A 16,383-nucleotide genomic window follows, 5' to 3' on the forward strand; every position below is an offset into this window, starting at 1 on the left:
CCCAGGAAACGTATTTCAACACGTTACATGAGCATTACAACTTAACAGTTATTTATACTTGTAACATTACCAATTTTTCAGTTATTCCAACTATACACACTCACAACCATTACGTAGTACAATGTCTTTACAGGAAAAACAGAAAACGTGACATTTTTAATAGGCAGTTCTAGCACTAAGATTTTTATATTCAAGTTTCTGAAAACTTCTAGTATTAAATTTCCCCACGCCCATGCGAAAAACATCCATGACACTGAGGAATTACCTGCTAACTTTGAACTGGAAACCAAACAACAATATTCCTCTGTTATTTACATATATACTTACTTTCTATTTAGACATAGAGAAAATAAGTATATGGAACGTGAAACTCTGAAACACTTTAAAGATTAAATGATGGGTAATTTTAAGTTACAATCAAGTTCTGCCAAAAAAAAAAAAAAAAATAGTATGAGCAAAAAAAAAAAGGCAGGAACCTCTAGAACATCTGTCATACTGTTATCTACCTCTGCCCAAAACCAAAACTTCTATTTTATAAGATTTGTTGTATGTTACTGTAAATTCATAAAAGGCAACTTTTTAAATACAACTTTACATATTGCTTTGCATAGTTTCTAAAAGTAGTCAAATAAAGTTTTAGAAGCTAATGTCTGTGGAGGTGGATTACTTTCAGGTAGCTGCTACTATATCAAAAGATAAAGCACATCACCGAATGTATCCAGTGAAATATTATATGAGATTTTCCATTACCTTGTGATATTTTTATCTCCCTCATATAATTACTTATATTTTTCTTATGAAAAGATTCATTGCATTTTTTATGTGAGATCATTGTATAAAGGTGGAATAGGAAAGGTGCAATTATGAGTAATGCTCAGTTAAATATTCATTGCTTAAATGATGTAATGCAATTTAATTAATGTGATAATAAAACTTTCAGCCAAAATTTTCCCATAAATCCTTATCCATATCACATTTGGATCTATTCTTCTATTCATAAGTAACTGCAGGAATTACATAGAGATTTGATTCTTGGCTATTGAAGAAAATGTGAGTTTTCCCATGGACTTCACTAAAGGTTCAGAATCAGGTGTATACATATATATGTATATATACACACACATATATAAACATATATGTATACACACACACACACACATATATATATACATATGCTTTTTCTCCACAATAAGGGAAATTGGTTCACAAAAGATGAAAAATGTGTTTAAACCAGCTTAGAGAGTTTATTGAACAGTTAGTGAAAAATCATCATTGCTTACAATAGTATTAACAATATTCACACTCCAGAAATTATATTTCACATTATACAATTTCAGTGGTATTAATTATAATTTACTGTAATCACATATATTGGCTAATGTAGCTTTCTCATGTTACCGCCTCTTCATTTTGGTTGCCTTTTTTAGACTATGGTTACCCACACATTGTAAACACTGTAAATAAACAGGAAATGTCTCGGTTCTACAGTTCTAGAAAAATAAATGAGTCAACTACTAGAAATTATTTTGATAAAGTCATGGTATGGTCATCAAAATCCTGGTTAGTTTTCTGGTACATTTGAAATGGTGATTATGAAGTTTATTGAAACCTTCTATCACAAATTCCTAACCATAGCTGAATTTTTCTGCATACTAAGTACTATATTCATGAATAACAAAAATATCTATGATAGCTATATTCATGAGTAAAAAGCAATTAGAGACATGTTTAGATTTATGCAATGATAAATACAACTGTGGATGCAATATAATACAGCTACAGAAGCAGTGCCTGTGCCTGGTATGTTATACTTCTACAAGGTAAGGCAGAGAAAGTTATAAGGGTTACATAATCTATTTTCTCATGCAACAATTACAGAATCATATTTCCACACTAGTTATGATAAATGGATAGCACTACTTTCTGATGAAATTAAAAGCAACTAAAAGCAATTATGCTGCTGTTTTTAGAAATATCTGCTGTATTGATTCAGAATAATATTTTCTCACACTTTTGTTACACACAAAAACCTTTATTTCAACGTTGTTAATAATGTGAAATCCAGATTGTTCCCATTCTAGTATTTTAGACCTTACAATGTAAATTCAAATTCATTCTTGAATCAACTTCTATTGTAAAATTAATAATTTACCTGTTGCAGAGTAGTTATGTTTTAACCAGGGCTAAAGCATTACATGCTACAATCACAAAGAACTGTGTACCTATACACCACTTTATAGATCACACAAAAATCTCTGGAGTAGTTTTAAATGAACCTCAAAACAATGTATATCATTGCTAGTATAGAAAACAATACATGTGCTGTATAAAGTAAAAGAACTGCAAGAATAAATTAATCTTTCATGAATTACTGAACCTATATATTACCTAGTCTTCAAAATAAACAGAATATGTTTAAGTAAAATTAATTCTGAGGATACAAAATATTGTCACACACAGACTGAAATATGTAACAGATAAAGTATTTATAATAGTATGAATAATAATAATATCTTTCAACTTATCAAAAATAATGCTCATTTCAACTTTCATTATATTTAAGAACTTATGATGTTACAGTCTGTAATATCAACTCACAAATCTGAGAATATAGCAGAGATCATGGAATTATGTTTAAAGCAAGTTTTTGAAGATTAAGTAACTCCAGAAAATCTCAGTTGGTTGTGGTGCTGTTCTCTATTACTTTTATACAGTCTCATTATTAATGCAAATAGAAATTAGGAGCAGAGAGTCAACAATGCATACTGTTGCCTTGGCTGCATGGCAATTAGAAATACGCAAAATGCAGGACTTTGCCCAACATTACTCTGCTTAAGCATATGGAAAAAGTAGCCAACTCATTAATAGGGAGTAAACAACCTGCACAACATTCTGGACTGCAGAGGCAGCCTCCATTAGCCTTTGTATATCAAAATTTTTTCGGTTTCATAGAATCATAGAGTTGGTAAGGTTGGAAGGGACCTCTGGAGATCATCTAGTCCAACCCTCAAACAAGTGGCCCACAGGGGGATCAAACCCGCAACCTTGGCATTATTAGCACCATGCTCTAACCAACTGAGTTTCATAGTATAGTTTGGGAGAACTACCTCAACACAGTCTACTCGTGCTGATGCTCTTGATGCTGCCATTTCTGGTGCCCGAAAATCTGCGGACTCCACATCCTCTGCTGTTCGTGCCACTGTATGCTCCCAGGCGATGGGCAAGGGCACGCTCTTCATCTTCAAATGCTAAGATGAGAAAAATCAATTTCAATGCCCAAAAGATGGAACTGCTGGTGCAGAAGGTGTCTAAGCACAACCAATTCACCTATGTCACCGAAATCTTGTGTCATTTTACCTAATTCTTTATCAAGGAGTTAAAATAAAAAGCACCACAAAGACAGAGAGTCCTACATACAGAAACTGGAAACTGAGTTCCTTTCATGATTTAGGCAGAATAAAAACACACGGACACTCTATTTCAGGAAAAAAGTTTGTGTGCAAAATGTAAGGATTTCAAGAAAACACCACTGACTTAAAATACTGCCTCCAAAATATGATTCTAAGTGTTTGCCATCATGTTGTTTATGGCAGAAACAGATCAGATCTCTAAAATTGTTCTTTTAGTTCAGGAGTCAGTTACGAATCACTCTGTAACTGGAAAGTTTTGCTCAAATGGTTGTATAGAAAGGTGAAAACTTCACAAATTTGATCCTTGCTCATACATGAATCTTTTTCCCAACATAGTTTTCAATGTCATCAGGGAAGGGCATTCTACATTTCAGTTCAGATCCATTTCTGTTTAACTGATTATATACATAAATAGAGTGCACAGTAAATCTCATTATCTACTGCAAAGCACCTGACAATATCAAGACTTTATGAATAATTTAAAAAAATATTTAAAAATATATATATACATTTAGCCTGCTTTTCTCTCTCCTTAGTTTGCATTCTCCTTTCTGGATCCCTCCACCTTCTTCCTGACAAATAGCTTTGTATAATAAAAACCAAGGTTAACAATTATTTCTACTTTTTGGACTAAATTACTTGGAAGTCAGCCCTTCCTGATGCAAACCTTATCTTAGAACATTCCCCATGGCATGTAATCAGATGTTCTTTACAGATCCCTGTTGGGGGCTATTTGCTCACAACACCGGGAACAGGCAGTGTTCTGGAGCAGCAGCTACTCTACCAAAATCACATGGTGAAGGACTTTTTAGGAAAGCAAGCAACTGCTGTCTGCTACTCTGTAAGAAAATGGGCTGTGATGGTGTAAGGTGTGTGACTACGAAGGACGCATGCTGTAATTCTAAGCTTCCAACAGCTGAAGAAGTGGCTAAAACAAGCTAAAAAGTCATTTGGCAGCCCTCTTCCTCCTGACCAGAATTAACTACCTTTGCACTCATAGTGTTATTAAGTTACAAAGTAGTTGAAACTTTCAGTTTCCTCTGATTCAATCAGGCTACCTCATCAAAATGTAATAAAAACATAAATAAGGGTGGACTGCTACAGCCACCTTTCATCTTGCTAGTGTATTTGAACCTATCTTGTATTACCTGTGAAACTAGGAAATTAGTCTTTCTCTACTTCAATGTACAAGTTGAGCCCTCAATTACAGCAAAGCCCTTTTGTGGCTTGATCAGAATTTTGGTAATACTGAAATTTTACCAAGATGTCTCTTCCACCAATATTAAAAATTATCCCAAGGTCTATGCTCATTCAAACTCACCATCCAACTGCATTTATTATATTTACAAGTAACACTTGTTTCTGAACTCCATACCTATCTTCGCATACTGCTTTCAATGAAGAACTTGAACAGATGAAATTTGTGTTTGCAAAACTTCTAAGTATAACTGATTAAAAATATTCAAAATACAAATAACAACCATACAGTTTTTTTCAGTGATTTTCAAAACTAATATTCCTTGAGGGAAATGACTTTGATGCATTAGAGTCATAGGGTCAATACATCCTAATACTAAATCTTGATGCCAAATTCACATCAAGTAAACTACACACAGCTCTGTTGAGAGCCATGATCTTGCTATATGAGGTCTGTATTTGGTCAGAGGCAATTATCACCTTCATGTACTACAGGTGTAACGTAGATGACATAATGACAATAAGAATCATTCCACATTCTTTGAAAAACCACCGTCATTAACAATTATGAACTCAGGACCCACTGCAGTATCTAAATTCAAAATTACTTAAACAGAGCAAAATTGACTTTAAGGTCAGTGCAATAAAGATCACCTCACCAGTTCTGCTTAAAAGAGGGGGTATCTGGTAAATGGTGTACCTGACAAATTGTTTTTTTTACAGTGTAAAATTTTAGCCCTTTTTAATTAAACATATAAATGACAGCAATATTTGGCATATGACTCTCACCATCTTGAAGATGGCAGAGAGGCAGCCTCTATGTTTCCTGCTGCTAGATGTTGGCTAAAAATAACTTTTCATCCAGATAGAAAAATATATTATTCAAATCTAAATAATTCAACACACGCTTTATATTATCAGACACTAGTTTTTCACAGAATGAATGAACATAAGTTTTAGGCCTACTTTTACAGGAACCATTAATTGCAGTTCATGAAGTAATATCAGGATTGTCCTACATACCAACAGAAGTACTGGTATATCATCACTGAAGTACAAAAGTTCTGGTTATATCTTCTTAAACATCTCTTACTGGAGATACCGCCATTACTAACTTTAGACAAGAACACTTAAGGCAATTTTTCATCCCCATTTCTGTCAAGAAAAAAATTCTGACAGAATACATTTTCTTGCAAATATATTTAAACATCCTAATGGAGAGATACTTAGTGGTAGCTGCTTGTTAAAATACTGGCAAAGTTTTAATGATGTACTGTCAAAGTACTAAGTCTTTTGGAACATGGTCGATTAAATGCAACCTGAGTTACTGTGAAAAAAGAGGCCATCATAAAGACAAAAACATCTGAAGCCTCAAAATGTGGGAAACAGTTTACACCTTTATAATAACCTAGGAGGAAAGTAGAATACCATTTCAAAAAATAGCAGTCCAAAGTTAAGCTTTTAAGCTTATATTTAGATGCCTGTAGACAGACTTACAGTAAGGGAGACTGAGCACTGGAACACGTTGCGCAGAGGGGCTGTGGTATCTCCATCCTAGGAGACATTCAAACCCAACTGGACACAGTGCTGGTCAACTGGCTCTAGGTGACCCTGCTTGGATGGAGGGTCAGACTAGATCTCTGAAGTCTCTTCCAACTTCAACCATTCCATGATTCTCAGTTTCAATGCACTTGAGACAATTTTTCCAAATCTACTTCCTAAAATGGGATTTTGAAAGTAGAAAAGGACTTGGGAATAAAAGTGTTATTGAAGTCAACAGGACTAAAGTTCTTAAGTCATAAGAATGCTTTTTACACTTCATCTTCAGGAATAGCAGACATAACTACCATTTTTATTCAGCAAATTTCATATTTGAAAAAAGGTAACTGATTGTGACGTTTTCAGATGTTTGAATATATTTCTGAATCTTTTATTGTCTCACTTCTGCTGAGATGAAGCTAAAGAATCAAGCAAGGTCATATCTCCAGTCCTCCAACACTGCAAAGACTGAAAAATGTTTGTAATTATCTTACAAAGTCAAAGTAAAGTGATATTGAAATAGGGAACAAGAATAAAATAATTTTACCTGACAGTGTTTCAAACAGTATTTTGATTAATCACCGCAGATCCTTCAAAGTGATATATGCCAGTTTTTATACCAAGATGGTTATTTATAGAGAAATGGCAGCTTCCAAAAGATACAATGTATTTATGCAAGAACTGATTCATCTAAATTATTTTGTGTATTTTCTTAGTTTGGAATAAAGTCTTAACTACAGATGGGCGTAAGAGTTGTATCTCTCTACAGGTTGAGATACTTCCGATTTGCAAACTTTAACCTCTGTAGAATACCTACTATTATTTTATATGCAGTATGTTAACACAGAATCTAGTTTACTTCATAATTAATATTGTTTTAAAACAAAATACCATAGACTTTTTATAATGCTGCTTAGAAACTTTGATCCTTTGAGTCTCCTTATAACAGTCTCCCCACTTTTAAGAAATGACGAGTCCAAGAGTTTCAAGTAATTTTGAAACATATGTATGTATGATAACCACAACTGGAACGGGACAATCTCTACCACTTTGTCTTACTCAATGCTTATCTTCAATTTGCTTGCTGGACATTTGTAGTTGTGGATAGTTGGCACATTGGTGCAGCTCACAGTAGTTAGGTAAAGTAATCAGAAGTTTGGCATTTGCAGTGCAGCTTATAAAGTACTGGCTTGTTTTTTAGTTGTGAAAGAATTTTGATACTGCTCGATTATTGGCCAAATAATGAAAGAAATAGAAACCTCGGCTCATACAATTTTGGATGTAGTCAGTTTGTAAAAGAAATTTTTTTTTTCTGCCAAAAAAATTTTGCAGAACTGGAATGCACACAAGTACTCTTGTAAAAAAAGAAGTAGCAGTTAAAACCCAGAGATTCATTACAGCTTGAGACATTTGAAGAGAAAAAATAGAAAACAGCAAATTACCTATTTTACACTGTATTTCGTACAATGATTTTTCAAGAAGGCTGTGATTCTTGACAGAAAACATTATCTGTAGCAATTCTCAGAAATAAGACTTTGTGGCTTAAATATACAGTCTGTATTTTCGCATAGTTATATTTTATTACAGTCAAAACCTAAAACAGTGCAGTCAAGAACAAAAAACTGCCTTACATTTTAAGATCGAAAACACATCAATATAAAAACACTAATATAAGCAAAGGGAAAAAAAAAACCCTTTAACATCATTGTATTCTTAAAGTTGTTTTACCTCACAACTTGAGCTGATAAATATGTAATATTTGGCAATGCAGGAATCTTGAAGTACAAGAATGGCAAAACAAGGGGACAGAAATAATTATAAAATGAATATTGATCTTTCAGAAATGTTCTGATTGAAAACAAATAGAGCATAACAAAAAATGCATGTGAGCTTCTTCAAACAAACGTCAAAGAGCTGATCAACACAAAGAGTCTTGCAATGTAATTATAGCATTTGCATAACCAACATTACCAGTTGGTTGATTTCAGCCAGTTTATTTAACAATTATCCAAACTTGCCTTACACAGGAAGCAGATATGACGTAGCAATACACAACCAGTTCAAGCCTTCAGGACCATGAGATGTGCCACTTGAGTTTAATCTTACCATAAATTTCTGATGAAAACTAATCATTTCTGACAGAAGAAAAGACTGCCACACAGGGCAAAGTGAATACACAGCCAAGCTGTCTCCTGCCCGTCCGGCCACCCAGGGCCAGTTCCTCCAGCGGCCGTGGGACAGGCGGCAGCACCCGAGCACTTCCCTGCACCTCCTACCTCCACTAGTCTGTAAAGAAGAGATTCCCGAAAGTGTTGCTTCCATCTTTCTGCAGAATGCAAACTGATGTTTCAATCTTAAAAGGAGAGGAGGGAGCATGAGAGGAGGAGAGACAGTACTCCCAGGACTGCGCAGAGTCTGACAGCTCTAGTATGTCAGATACTTTTCATGGCTACCTTGCATGGCCTGTTCAGCCTTATCCGTTCCTGTGCCAACCATGCACAACAGCATCCCTTGTCTAGACAGAAGGAATAGTTCTCTTCCACATCGCCTACCCTGATGACGTGTATATATACAAACACTATCATATCTGCCTTCGGCTTTTGTTTTCTTAGATTAAATGACCTGTAACTTTTAGGGTCTTCTCATATGATATATTCTGCACTTATTAGCCTTCTGTTAGATTAGGACCATCTTTAGATTTTCCTTATCCTTGTTTCAGTTGGAACTTTTCTTCCTTTCTCAGTAAATACACATTATCAGAACTACACAACTATTAAAAATGAAGTCTCCCTCATTTGTTACACAATGTCACAAACACTTCCTTATCGCTAGAGAAAATACTGTGACAAAGAACATTTGGCTTTGTCATGGCTGTATTATATTGATGACTTAGACATTTTATACCCTACTAATACACTCAAGTCTTCCTTTCTCCAGTAAGCTCTCTTTCCAAAGAAGCCCTAATTTATAGCATAAATTCTTATTAGTCCTTTAGTACATGACCTTGCACACTGCACTAGCAAATTTCACCCAGCTTTTAATTGCTGTAGTCTTCAGAATCACCCAGTTCTTTCAGTTTTCGAAACTGTACTTCAGAACTTGATGTATAATTCATATTTTTCACAAAGCAAATTAATTCTGAGTAGTAGCTGAAGACAGAGAGAAGTTCTGCTTTTCTCTAACATTAACTGCCAGGGTCTCGCCCTTTGGTAATGTCTCCACTGTACACTATTTCCTAAAAGCGTTGCACTGAAAAAACAACAGCTGTAATACTGACTATCAAGAGAATGAAAGACAACATGAGAAGTTACAGCTTCATGTGGGAAAGCGAGTCATTACGACGCGCACCAGAAATATAAATATTTTTTCATAAATTAATAGCACCTACAGTTTCTCAGACACTAATAATTCACTATTTACAAATGTAGCTTATACAATTTTTTGGTTTTACCTATTTCAATTTAAAGAATTCCCATGAATCCTTGAAATGGTGTTTTCCTCAGCTGAAGTAGCTCTAAGAGCAAGGATGATACTAACTACTTTATATTTAATTAACTCAAAGATTTTTGAAAAAATACAGGCAGGTTCCCTGATTGCTTGATGCAAGGAACAGCAGGGATACAGTTTCCAGATTCCTTTTTGAGATATGAAATACTCTCAATTCTTCTTCTCAAGAATTCAGTGGGATATTAATGTCCCAAAACATTCAGTTTAGGAGTGACAGGTCTGCTGACATTTTTTGCTATGAAGAACAATGAATATTCATGATAAGTTTAATCTCAGAAAATACAAAATTCTATGCAAATTAATGAGCCTCCAAAGGAGTAGTAACTAGACCTTGCTTAAATGTGACTATTAGGTAAATTAAAATCTCTTATCGTTACATCTGAAACGTGCTCAGAAGATTCATTTCCAGCTAAGCTTTGTTTGAGGAACTAGAGATTTACTTCTTCAGCGCTGCAGTAACTTTGCACTGTCCTGACACAGCACAGATCCTCAGCACACAAGCAAGCAAAGTGGTGAATCGGGGGTGAGGGGAGGACAACCATCTCTGGGTTTTCTGTTTGTGTGACTGTTCCTACAACATTTGGCCAAAAAATAAGGAAAGTTACAAATTTAGATTTAGGGTTAGAAAAACACAGGGGTACCTCAACGCAATGTATGTATTCGTGGTACCAGGTTGCCCCAGGAAAAGGGCACCCTCACTTTCTGGTTCATTATTATGATTTGCAAATATCAACATATATTTGTAAGTTGGTATGCTCTCAGTAACATTTCTCCTCTCTGTTCTTAGATGTTATGCTGGTGAGAGTTTGAGGAAGAAGAAGAGTGCAGGCAGAAATGCCAGATCCCAAAGGCAGCCAGGCACGAGGCAGAGGCACGGTTGGGGAGCAGAGGGACACCTGCACCAGCACCCCTACATGGCGCCGCCCCACGGCTCCCACTGCCCGCTGTTCCGCGGGTGCCTCCAATCAATGAGGGAGAGAAACGGTCATCGTACAGGGAGGTATAACACTAACCACTGTATTAGCGTGAGCTGGTGCGGACACAGTGCCTCCAGTAATGGGGTGTGATATTACAGCTCTTCACCAACCATGTACACGTAAATATACAGACATGTGTATGTGTGTGTGTGTATCTACCTATCTGTGTATGTATATATGCATTTAAATGAGCTGCACATTTCAATTGTGCATTAATTCTTATAAATTGCAAAAAAAACCTAAGTGGAATGTTTTCTTTTTCAATGGACACAAAAGACAGAATGACATCTGTAGTTACAGCTTTTTATAGCACTGACAGAATAGAATATTAAACCACGTACTCCAAGATTTACAGTTTTTAAACATCGTGCTTTTATCGGAAAATATCTGGTTTTCAGTTAAAGAAAAGGTAAGATAACTAAATAATTTTAGAGGCATATTCATTAAAAGAATTCTGATAAATAAGCAAAAAAGCATGTTCTGTCACAAAAGCAGCCAGATATACTTGAAAACCACAGCATACGGTTCAGACTGTGTAGAAACAAACTCAAACTCAGACCTACCCATACTGAAAACTCTGAACAAAGAGCTATAAAATACAGGGGGAACACGTGGCTGGCGATGCACGCGAGGCAGGCAGCTCCTGGCCCCAGGAGACAGAGCTCTCTCCAAACGAGAGGAGCCCAGAGAGGCTGCACCGTCACCGACACCTACACAGGTAATACTGAACAACCTACGTGGGTAATACTGAACAGCTCTGGAAAACAACCAGATCCTGTCCTGCCGAGACAGACAAAGCAAAGGCACAAGTGCTCCCTGAGTGCACCCACCTTCATGATTTAGTGCTCAGGACAGTTTCTTTTTGGTGTGAATTTGTGTTGTCTCATCTCTACTTGGGAGTCAACTATGCACACTCCAGCATGTCACCACTCTCTCAGCAGTTTTCTTCCCGTGAAACCACGGTGGTTGTGCAAGGGGGCGTAACATGCCCAAGTGGCAGAGCAGCCCCAATTGCAATGCAGGCAGCAGCAGTGCTCCAGCACTGTGGTCGTCCAGCAATCAGCTTTCTCCAAGTGCTTAGTGCTTGCCAAAGCTACCAACTGGCATGGGCTCCACTGGCAGTAAAGATGCGACATGCACAAACAGTCCTGGGACCATAACGTGCTGCAGCAAATGGTCCGCCAGTCCAGCCTTTCCTGCACTGAGCAGTGAGTTAAGGACCTGTGCAGCGTGAGGCAGCGTTAAGGAATAATGCCTGCTCTCCGAGTTCAGTGGCTCCAGCCTTTCTCAGGAAGGTGCTAGACAGCTGAAGAGGAAAATAATCACAGTGAGATGTTCTCACCATCAGCTGAGCAAGCTAAATCTCCACTGGGAGAAAATCAAAGGACATATGCAGCCTTAAAGCAATATAATACCACCTGTCAAAAGGGCTTGAGAAAGTCCAAGGACAACATGGCTGAAGAATAGCATATGGGAGACTTAGAAGACATCCCTCAAAAAGATGAAAGTGTGTCCAAATCAGGAAAATAGAAAAAAAAATGCTTAAATATAGAAGGCCAGAAAATAGCTTCAGAAATGTTTGATAAAAAGGCATAAAAACTAATAATAAATCTTTCTTCAAGCACCTCAAGAACAGGAAGCCTGCCAGACTCTGAGGAAAAGGCATAAAGGAATTCATGGAGAAAAGATGGTCACAGCAGGAAAACTCCACTTCTGCATTTGTATTCAGATTGGGAAGGTTGCACGCTGAAACACTTACCCACAGAGAACGAACTGGGAGAATGAATGAAACCTGAATGAAACTACAGTTACAGACTTTGACATCTCTACCAGATAAATTAACAGAATCACGTCTGGACAATAGAATATGCACAAATGTGCACAAATACAACACACTGGGAAAATCCAACACAGTTTCTGCGAAGAGAAGTGATTACTCAGAAATCTATTGGAGTTTTCTAAAAGAGTCAAGAATACAAGAGATCTGGACAATGTAGGCTACTCTGACTTCCAAAAGCTGTGCGAAAAGATCCTTCAGTTAAAGTTCTTAAACTAACTATTCCTGTGATGAGAGAAGGTCCTCACATGGATAAATGAATGGATAAAGATGGGAAGAATATCCATTTTAACTAAGCGCATGTAGGAGGAGGAGCAGCCAACAGAAGTCAGGCTCTGAGCTGTGGGGCACGTGCTGCTTAGGGTGTTTGCACATGACACAAGAAAGGATGTCAGTGAAGAAAAGGTTCACAGAGGACACCAGCTTATTCAGACCTTGCCAGGCCACTGCTGCGCACAGGACTGCAGGCCCCTGGTGTGACCCGCAGGCCTCTTCCGACATTCTCCATAGCAATCGTCTAGGTTGTTCCTACCTAGGCAACCTGTTTTCCCACGCTGACCATCCAGATTGAACTGCGTCATTATTCAACAGGATGGAAAGCTGGGAATTACCTATCTCTGCTCAGAGAATTTACTCAAACACGAAATAATTAACCACTGAAGCACAAACAGCCTCGTCCAAAACCAACTGAAGTAAATGGGAAACTTTCCACTGATTTTAATCACTATAGTTGGGTACAAAAAGCCCAAAACATCACTGGCAATTAGAAAGCCACACCTTTACATATTCAAAAAGGTAGTTTAACAGAACAGAATGCTGAAGAGCTGTGCTCTATACAACACAAGAATACAACGCGTTGTTACAGTGAGTAAAGATCAAGTGCATTTTTATCCAAATAAAATATAAAAAGAGATCTGGGTTAGCTCTTCAAGCCAAAGGTAGCCCTGTGATCTAGTAGGTAACATTGTTCAAACAGAAGAAGCGTGGCCAGAATTTCAAAAATCCTCTAAAATATTTAACAGAAATTAAAGAGAACAAAACAGATTCTTCTATTTTTGTCACATTAAGTAATGCATTAATACAATATCAGAAAATATATGCAATATTGGCCAAAGATTTCAAGATATTTCTGTATGTGCAAAAGCACCTGGCAACAGATACAAATAATATTTAATCAAACCATATGAAATAGAAAATAAGTGATTACATAAAACAATATTGTGATAAACTGTAGACTAAACATACATTTTCAGTATAAACAATTACTAAAAATACTAGTCAGCCTACTAATATTTTCTGAAGAGAAAGTATTGCAAACAGAAAATAGGAACATCCCGCAACGTTTTCATTTGAAAAATAATGTTTGTATCTAACATTAGGACAGGATTACTTTAAATGGTTAGTATGCTTGTCAGAAAAAAAATCAGAAAAAAACTGCAAAACATTTTATGAACAATGCATTTGTATTTTTCTATCAGGGAAGTGTCTGGGAATACAGTGATATTTTTGCCCATGTTTTAGATAAAATTATCTAAAATGACAAATTTAAAAGTCAAAGATGTAACATGTATTAAATAGGTGCACTACCAGAGATCTGGTTAGAAAGCTACCTTTCAGCAAATATCATTAGTATTTACTTAACTTCATCATTTTTAAGTACTTTTATAACCTTTGGCATTGAGTTCCCTTGGAAATACAGAGCAAATAGAGAGCTGCGATAAATACAAAACTTACTAAATACATGTTCATGCCAAAATGCTAAATAATTCCTTTAAAATTTTATATACATACATACGTATATATGCACAGAGAACAGCACAGAGCAGATGAAAGAACATGATCTTCTTTTTAATAACTGTCCCATCACTAACTTTTAAATTGCACTTAATATGGTAATACCACTGAGTTAGCAGAAATTACTTAAAACGATTATGCAGCATATAAAAATCAGTATTAAAATAAAAGTATTTATTTGCTTTTCTTTGCATGTCTTTAACATTAGACTACTAGACAAAGTATCAACATAATCAAGTTATCTTTTTTATGATAAAGTAAATAAATTTTGGTATAAAAAAGAAAGCCTTTAAGTACATATCTGAAAGAGCTACAGCACCTCTTTTACAACCAGATTGCAATAAATATTCTAATTTATATTACTGCATTTGCTACATATTGCTTCACTGCAGGCACGGTATTCTTGTCACTATTTGGCTTCTCTTACTGGTCACAAAAACAAAGCCACCCAGTATTGCTGTGAAGCCTGAGTGCCAGAGGGATCCTGCGGGAGCCGCGCGTGCGCCCTGGGGCGGCCTGCATCCCCCGGGCCTCACCACTCTCCTCCCACCACCTCCCACACTCAGCCCTCATTTTCTCCCCCTGCACGCAAATAGCTGCTGCTTTAGACTACTAGGTCTAGACTACTAGGTATTTTTTTTTAGTAAAAAAATCAAGTTCACCCTAAGTAGGAAACAGGTTCCAGTCCCTAAATTAATACTTTATTGTATGTGTTAATGCCTGTCCATCCATTGCACTGTGCACTTTGTTTGCCTGCCTGCAGAGGAAACTGCTCTATGGCACCCAGAAAAGCACAGACCTTCCATTTTTGTCCCAGCTGACACAAAAATGGCTTTCTATCAACTTTCTTGTACTTCTACTTTATTTCAGAATGCAGCTGTGCCATTTATTTATTTATTCTCAGAGCATATGCACAAGCAAAAACTTTTATTTTCAATTCATCTCAGTACCATATAGTAAAACCTTCTGCCATAGCAAAGAGCTGACAACAAACATAACTTTGAATAATGCTTCCCTTGGTTACAGGAATGAAAGACTTTCCTCACTTTAAAAATTATACAGTTGTGTGTGTGGGGGGGGGGGGGGGGGGACCCACACTCAATCACCTTAACAAATATAGTGCTATTGAGAACAAAAGCTACTATACTTCAGTAGGAATCTTCCAAACATTTACCAAACTTGAAAGGAAAAAATTTGCCTGGCAAACACCATCTGACGTTTGGTAATCACCAAAAACACTTGGTAAACACAGGTATCACAGAAGCGTTAAAAACAAAACAAAAACAAAAACAAAACAAAACCCCAAAAAACAACAACAACAAAAAAAAACCACCGATCATTTCATCATTTCTATTAATAATGATGTCAAACAATCCTGCCCAATCCTGCTGTCACTGAAGCGAACCAACACCTTAAGCAAGATTAGAATTAGACCAGAAATATGAAAATATTCTGTATGATCAGAACTGTCTTGTGGAAATCTGACGACTCAATCCGAGCACACACACATCACCCCTTGACTCTGACAAGCACCTTCTGTGCCCCAAATCTAGGCAAAGTATTTCAGTATTTAAAACTGTGTAATATTACGTAACCAGAATCTGTGAAGAGGAGCAAGAACTCCACACCGATCCTTCCACAGTACGGTGTGCGGTGCTGGACGCTGCATGGCTTTGCCACTGTCACGAAGGAACGCAACGCAATGGACTATATCCACGCTGAAAGGAACTGCTGACACCCAGCTTCACTCACGGAGAAGAGACTGCTTCATTCCCGTCCTGACGGACCGGTAACGCACACACACCGTAGCATATAGACCTTCAGGTGATAAAGACTTCAAAGGCTACAAATTTGCTCTACTGAACAGGTCTCATTTAAATGCAGCAACAGCTCTTGGTAGCTGACTAGAATTTGTTTTTGCTTTTCTAAAAAGTAAATATAATTCAAAATAGAGGAAAGAATAACTTTATACCAAAAAGCACATGTTCTGCTGAAACTAAGAATATTGCATGACAAATTTCTTTTTTTTTTAAAAAAAAGTTTTACCTTTAGGTAAATTCCCACAGGAAGCAGTGAAAACATCCCTGTATCATATAAGTAATATGTAATTCAGTATTAAGCA

The 16,383-nt window shown here is 36.6% G+C and overlaps 2 protein-coding genes across 2 annotated transcripts in view; both read right to left on the reverse strand.

Annotated features, from left to right (window-relative positions):
• SRSF11 (serine and arginine rich splicing factor 11) overlaps nt 1–16,383 on the reverse strand; it is a 235,526-nt gene that overhangs the window by 125,808 nt on the left and 93,335 nt on the right. The window lies entirely within an intron of this gene.
• Nucleotides 1–16,383, reverse strand: part of LRRC7 (leucine rich repeat containing 7) — a 98,737-nt gene that overhangs the window by 72,203 nt on the left and 10,151 nt on the right. The window lies entirely within an intron of this gene.

Source organism: Rhea pennata, chromosome 8 (genome assembly GCF_028389875.1).
Source record: "Rhea pennata isolate bPtePen1 chromosome 8, bPtePen1.pri, whole genome shotgun sequence".
Taxonomy (NCBI): domain Eukaryota; kingdom Metazoa; phylum Chordata; class Aves; order Rheiformes; family Rheidae; genus Rhea; species Rhea pennata.